Here is a 7,436-nt window from a genome sequence, read left to right as displayed (position 1 = left end):
TAATATTAAAGGGAGTTACGGAGTGAATCGCGTGCGTAGCTCCGGAGTCGAAATTTATCCGTTTTTTATCTTATATTCCCTCTTTCCCAAAGAAAAATAATAAGTTTTATATATGTAACACTTTCTTCACGTTGAAATATCGAAAAATAAATTTTAAAAAATAAAATAATGTAAATAGAAAAAAAAATTAAAAATTAATCCGTGACCAGGACCGAACCCCTGACCTCCGAGTCTACAAACTTCTCTACCCATGGCACTTACAACCACACCACGACTCACACGTTGCTTCCTCGAATATATAGCTTAAAGAACCTCCTTCCGGTTTATTAACAAAATCCAATTTGGCCCATCATGTGCCCCCTAATTAATGTATAAAAATTCCCTTTGGCACGATTGTTTAGTATATAAAGCTCTAATTTCTGGCAGAGTTTGAAAATTATAAGTTAATATTAAAGGAAGTTACGGAGTGAGTCGCGAGCGTAGCTCCGGAGTCGATATTTATCCGTTTTTTGGCTTATATTCCCTCTTTCCCAAAGAAAAATAATCAGTTTTATATATGTAACACTTTCTTCACGTTGAAATATCGAAAAATTAAATTTTAAAAAATAAAATAAATTAAATAGAAAAAAATATAAAAAATTAATCCGTGACCAGAACCGAACCCCTGCCCTCCGAGTCTACAAACTTCTCTACCCATGGCACTTACAACCACACCACGACTCACACGTTGCTTCCACGAATATATAGCTTAAAGAACTTCCTTCCGGTTTATTAACAAAATCCAATTTGGCCCATCATGTGCCCCCTAATTAGTGTATAAAAATTCCCTTTGACACGATTGTTTAGTATATAAAGCTCTAATTTCTGGCAGAGTTTGAAAATTATAAGTTAATATTAAAGGGAGTTACGGAGTGAGTCGCGTGCGTAGCTCCGGAGTCGAAATTTATCCGTTTTTCAGCTTATATTCCCTCTTTCCCAAAGAAAAATAATAAGTATTATATATGTAACACTTTCTTCACGTTGAAATATCGAAAAATAAATTTTAAAAAATTAAATAAAGTAAATAGAAAAATAAATTAAAAATTTATCCGTAACCAAGACCGAACCCCTGACCTCCGAGTCTACAAACTTCTCTACCCATGGCACTAACAACCACACCACGACTCACACGTTGTTTCCACGAATATATAGCTTAAAAAACTTCCTTCCGGTTAATTAACAAAATCCATTTTGGCCCATCATGTGCCCCCTAATTAGTGTATAAAAATTCCCTTTGGTACGATTGTTTAGTATATAAAGCTCTAATTTCTGGCAGAGTTTGAAAATTATAAGTTAATATTAAAGGGAGTTACGGAGTGAATCGCGTGCGTAGCTCCGGAGTCGAAATTTATCCGTTTTTTAGCTTATATTCCCTCTTTCCCAAAGAAAAATAATAAGTTTTATATATGTAACACTTTCTTCACGTTGAAATATCGAAAAATAAATTTTAAAAAATAAAATAATGTAAATAGAAAAAAAATTAAAAATTAATCCGTGACCAGGACCGAACCCCTGACCCCCGAGTCTACAAACTTCTCTACCCATGGCACTAACAACCACACCACGACTCACACGTTGCTTCCACGAATATATAGCTTAAAGAACTTCCTTCCGGTTAATTAACAAAATCCATTTTGGCCCATCATGTGCCCCCTAATTAGTGTATAAAAATTCCCTTTGGTGCGATTGTTTAGTATATAAAGCTCTAATTTCTGGCAGAGTTTGAAAATTATAAGTTAATATTAAAGGGAGTTACCGAGTGAGTCGCGTGCGTAGTTCCGGAGTCGAATTTTATCCGTTTTTTAGCTTATATTCCCTCTTTCCCAATGAAAACAAATAATTTTTATAATGTAACACTTTCTTCACATTGAAATATCGAAAAATTAAATTTTAAAAAATAAAATAAATTAAATAGAAAAAAATATTAAAATTTAATCCGTGACCAGGACCGAACCCCTGACCTCCGAGTCTACAAACTTCTCTACCCATGGCACTAACAACCACACCACGACTCACGCGTTGCCTCAACGAATATATAGCTTAAAGAACTTCCTTCCGGTTAATTAACAAAATCCATTTTGGCCCATCATGTGCCCCCTAATTAGTGTATAATAATTCCCTTTGGTACGATTGTTTAGTATATAAAGCTCTAATTTCTGGCAGAGTTTGAAAATTATAAGTTAATATTAAAGGGAGTTACGGAGTGAATCGCGTGCGTAGCTCCGGAGTCGAAATTTATCCGTTTTTTAGCTTATATTCCCTCTTTCCCAAAGAAAAATAATAAGTTTTATATATGTAACACTTTCTTCACGTTGAAATATCGAAAAATAAATTTTAAAAAATAAAATAATGTAAATAGAAAAAAAATTAAAAATTAATCCGTGACCAGGACCGAACCCCTGACCCCCGAGTCTACAAACTTCTCTACCCATGGCACTAACAACCACACCACGACTCACACGTTGCTTCCACGAATATATAGCTTAAAGAACTTCCTTCCGGTTAATTAACAAAATCCATTTTGGCCCATCATGTGCCCCCTAATTAGTGTATAAAAATTCCCTTTGGTGCGATTGTTTAGTATATAAAGCTCTAATTTCTGGCAGAGTTTGAAAATTATAAGTTAATATTAAAGGAAGTTACGGAGTGAGTCGCGAGCGTAGCTCCGGAGTCGATATTTATCCGTTTTTTGGCTTATATTCCCTCTTTCCCAAAGAAAAATAATCAGTTTTATATATGTAACACTTTCTTCACGTTGAAATATCGAAAAATTAAATTTTAAAAAATAAAATAAATTAAATAGAAAAAAATATAAAAAATTAATCCGTGACCAGAACCGAACCCCTGCCCTCCGAGTCTACAAACTTCTCTACCCATGGCACTTACAACCACACCACGACTCACACGTTGCTTCCACGAATATATAGCTTAAAGAACTTCCTTCCGGTTTATTAACAAAATCCAATTTGGCCCATCATGTGCCCCCTAATTAGTGTATAAAAATTCCCTTTGACACGATTGTTTAGTATATAAAGCTCTAATTTCTGGCAGAGTTTGAAAATTATAAGTTAATATTAAAGGGAGTTACGGAGTGAGTCGCGTGCGTAGCTCCGGAGTCGAAATTTATCCGTTTTTCAGCTTATATTCCCTCTTTCCCAAAGAAAAATAATAAGTATTATATATGTAACACTTTCTTCACGTTGAAATATCGAAAAATAAATTTTAAAAAATTAAATAAAGTAAATAGAAAAATAAATTAAAAATTTATCCGTAACCAAGACCGAACCCCTGACCTCCGAGTCTACAAACTTCTCTACCCATGGCACTAACAACCACACCACGACTCACACGTTGTTTCCACGAATATATAGCTTAAAAAACTTCCTTCCGGTTAATTAACAAAATCCATTTTGGCCCATCATGTGCCCCCTAATTAGTGTATAAAAATTCCCTTTGGTACGATTGTTTAGTATATAAAGCTCTAATTTCTGGCAGAGTTTGAAAATTATAAGTTAATATTAAAGGGAGTTACGGAGTGAATCGCGTGCGTAGCTCCGGAGTCGAAATTTATCCGTTTTTTAGCTTATATTCCCTCTTTCCCAAAGAAAAATAATAAGTTTTATATATGTAACACTTTCTTCACGTTGAAATATCGAAAAATAAATTTTAAAAAATAAAATAATGTAAATAGAAAAAAAATTAAAAATTAATCCGTGACCAGGACCGAACCCCTGACCCCCGAGTCTACAAACTTCTCTACCCATGGCACTAACAACCACACCACGACTCACACGTTGCTTCCACGAATATATAGCTTAAAGAACTTCCTTCCGGTTAATTAACAAAATCCATTTTGGCCCATCATGTGCCCCCTAATTAGTGTATAAAAATTCCCTTTGGTGCGATTGTTTAGTATATAAAGCTCTAATTTCTGGCAGAGTTTGAAAATTATAAGTTAATATTAAAGGGAGTTACCGAGTGAGTCGCGTGCGTAGTTCCGGAGTCGAATTTTATCCGTTTTTTAGCTTATATTCCCTCTTTCCCAATGAAAACAAATAATTTTTATAATGTAACACTTTCTTCACATTGAAATATCGAAAAATTAAATTTTAAAAAATAAAATAAATTAAATAGAAAAAAATATTAAAATTTAATCCGTGACCAGGACCGAACCCCTGACCTCCGAGTCTACAAACTTCTCTACCCATGGCACTAACAACCACACCACGACTCACGCGTTGCCTCAACGAATATATAGCTTAAAGAACTTCCTTCCGGTTAATTAACAAAATCCATTTTGGCCCATCATGTGCCCCCTAATTAGTGTATAATAATTCCCTTTGGTACGATTGTTTAGTATATAAAGCTCTAATTTCTGGCAGAGTTTGAAAATTATAAGTTAATATTAAAGGGAGTTACGGAGTGAATCGCGTGCGTAGCTCCGGAGTCGAAATTTATCCGTTTTTTAGCTTATATTCCCTCTTTCCCAAAGAAAAATAATAAGTTTTATATATGTAACACTTTCTTCACGTTGAAATATCGAAAAATAAATTTTAAAAAATAAAATAATGTAAATAGAAAAAAAATTAAAAATTAATCCGTGACCAGGACCGAACCCCTGACCCCCGAGTCTACAAACTTCTCTACCCATGGCACTAACAACCACACCACGACTCACACGTTGCTTCCACGAATATATAGCTTAAAGAACTTCCTTCCGGTTAATTAACAAAATCCATTTTGGCCCATCATGTGCCCCCTAATTAGTGTATAAAAATTCCCTTTGGTGCGATTGTTTAGTATATAAAGCTCTAATTTCTGGCAGAGTTTGAAAATTATAAGTTAATATTAAAGGAAGTTACGGAGTGAGTCGCGAGCGTAGCTCCGGAGTCGATATTTATCCGTTTTTTGGCTTATATTCCCTCTTTCCCAAAGAAAAATAATCAGTTTTATATATGTAACACTTTCTTCACGTTGAAATATCGAAAAATTAAATTTTAAAAAATAAAATAAATTAAATAGAAAAAAATATAAAAAATTAATCCGTGACCAGAACCGAACCCCTGCCCTCCGAGTCTACAAACTTCTCTACCCATGGCACTTACAACCACACCACGACTCACACGTTGCTTCCACGAATATATAGCTTAAAGAACTTCCTTCCGGTTTATTAACAAAATCCAATTTGGCCCATCATGTGCCCCCTAATTAGTGTATAAAAATTCCCTTTGACACGATTGTTTAGTATATAAAGCTCTAATTTCTGGCAGAGTTTGAAAATTATAAGTTAATATTAAAGGGAGTTACGGAGTGAGTCGCGTGCGTAGCTCCGGAGTCGAAATTTATCCGTTTTTCAGCTTATATTCCCTCTTTCCCAAAGAAAAATAATAAGTATTATATATGTAACACTTTCTTCACGTTGAAATATCGAAAAATAAATTTTAAAAAATTAAATAAAGTAAATAGAAAAATAAATTAAAAATTTATCCGTAACCAAGACCGAACCCCTGACCTCCGAGTCTACAAACTTCTCTACCCATGGCACTAACAACCACACCACGACTCACACGTTGTTTCCACGAATATATAGCTTAAAAAACTTCCTTCCGGTTAATTAACAAAATCCATTTTGGCCCATCATGTGCCCCCTAATTAGTGTATAAAAATTCCCTTTGGTACGATTGTTTAGTATATAAAGCTCTAATTTCTGGCAGAGTTTGAAAATTATAAGTTAATATTAAAGGGAGTTACGGAGTGAATCGCGTGCGTAGCTCCGGAGTCGAAATTTATCCGTTTTTTAGCTTATATTCCCTCTTTCCCAAAGAAAAATAATAAGTTTTATATATGTAACACTTTCTTCACGTTGAAATATCGAAAAATAAATTTTAAAAAATAAAATAATGTAAATAGAAAAAAAATTAAAAATTAATCCGTGACCAGGACCGAACCCCTGACCCCCGAGTCTACAAACTTCTCTACCCATGGCACTAACAACCATACCACGACTCACACGTTGCTTCCACGAATATATAGCTTAAAGAACTTCCTTCCGGTTAATTAACAAAATCCATTTTGGCCCATCATGTGCCCCCTAATTAGTGTATAAAAATTCCCTTTGGTGCGATTGTTTAGTATATAAAGCTCTAATTTCTGGCAGAGTTTGAAAATTATAAGTTAATATTAAAGGGAGTTACCGAGTGAGTCGCGTGCGTAGTTCCGGAGTCGAATTTTATCCGTTTTTTAGCTTATATTCCCTCTTTCCCAATGAAAACAAATAATTTTTATAATGTAACACTTTCTTCACATTGAAATATCGAAAAATTAAATTTTAAAAAATAAAATAAATTAAATAGAAAAAAATATTAAAATTTAATCCGTGACCAGGACCGAACCCCTGACCTCCGAGTCTACAAACTTCTCTACCCATGGCACTAACAACCACACCACGACTCACGCGTTGCCTCAACGAATATATAGCTTAAAGAACTTCCTTCCGGTTAATTAACAAAATCCATTTTGGCCCATCATGTGCCCCCTAATTAGTGTATAATAATTCCCTTTGGTACGATTGTTTAGTATATAAAGCTCTAATTTCTGGCAGAGTTTGAAAATTATAAGTTAATATTAAAGGGAGTTACGGAGTGAATCGCGTGCGTAGCTCCGGAGTCGAAATTTATCCGTTTTTTAGCTTATATTCCCTCTTTCCCAAAGAAAAATAATAAGTTTTATATATGTAACACTTTCTTCACGTTGAAATATCGAAAAATAAATTTTAAAAAATAAAATAATGTAAATAGAAAAAAAATTAAAAATTAATCCGTGACCAGGACCGAACCCCTGACCCCCGAGTCTACAAACTTCTCTACCCATGGCACTAACAACCACACCACGACTCACACGTTGCTTCCACGAATATATAGCTTAAAGAACTTCCTTCCGGTTAATTAACAAAATCCATTTTGGCCCATCATGTGCCCCCTAATTAGTGTATAAAAATTCCCTTTGGTGCGATTGTTTAGTATATAAAGCTCTAATTTCTGGCAGAGTTTGAAAATTATAAGTTAATATTAAAGGGAGTTACCGAGTGAGTCGCGTGCGTAGTTCCGGAGTCGAATTTTATCCGTTTTTTAGCTTATATTCCCTCTTTCCCAATGAAAACAAATAATTTTTATAATGTAACACTTTCTTCACATTGAAATATCGAAAAATTAAATTTTAAAAAATAAAATAAATTAAATAGAAAAAAATATTAAAATTTAATCCGTGACCAGGACCGAACCCCTGACCTCCGAGTCTACAAACTTCTCTACCCATGGCACTAACAACCACACCACGACTCACGCGTTGCCTCAACGAATATATAGCTTAAAGAACTTCCTTCCGGTTAATTAACAAAA

This window comes from Parasteatoda tepidariorum, chromosome 2, assembly GCF_982258835.1.
Source record: "Parasteatoda tepidariorum strain Cologne lab strain chromosome 2, Ptep-v5.0, whole genome shotgun sequence".
NCBI lineage: Eukaryota > Metazoa > Arthropoda > Arachnida > Araneae > Theridiidae > Parasteatoda > Parasteatoda tepidariorum.
This window is presented reverse-complemented; position numbering follows the sequence as displayed.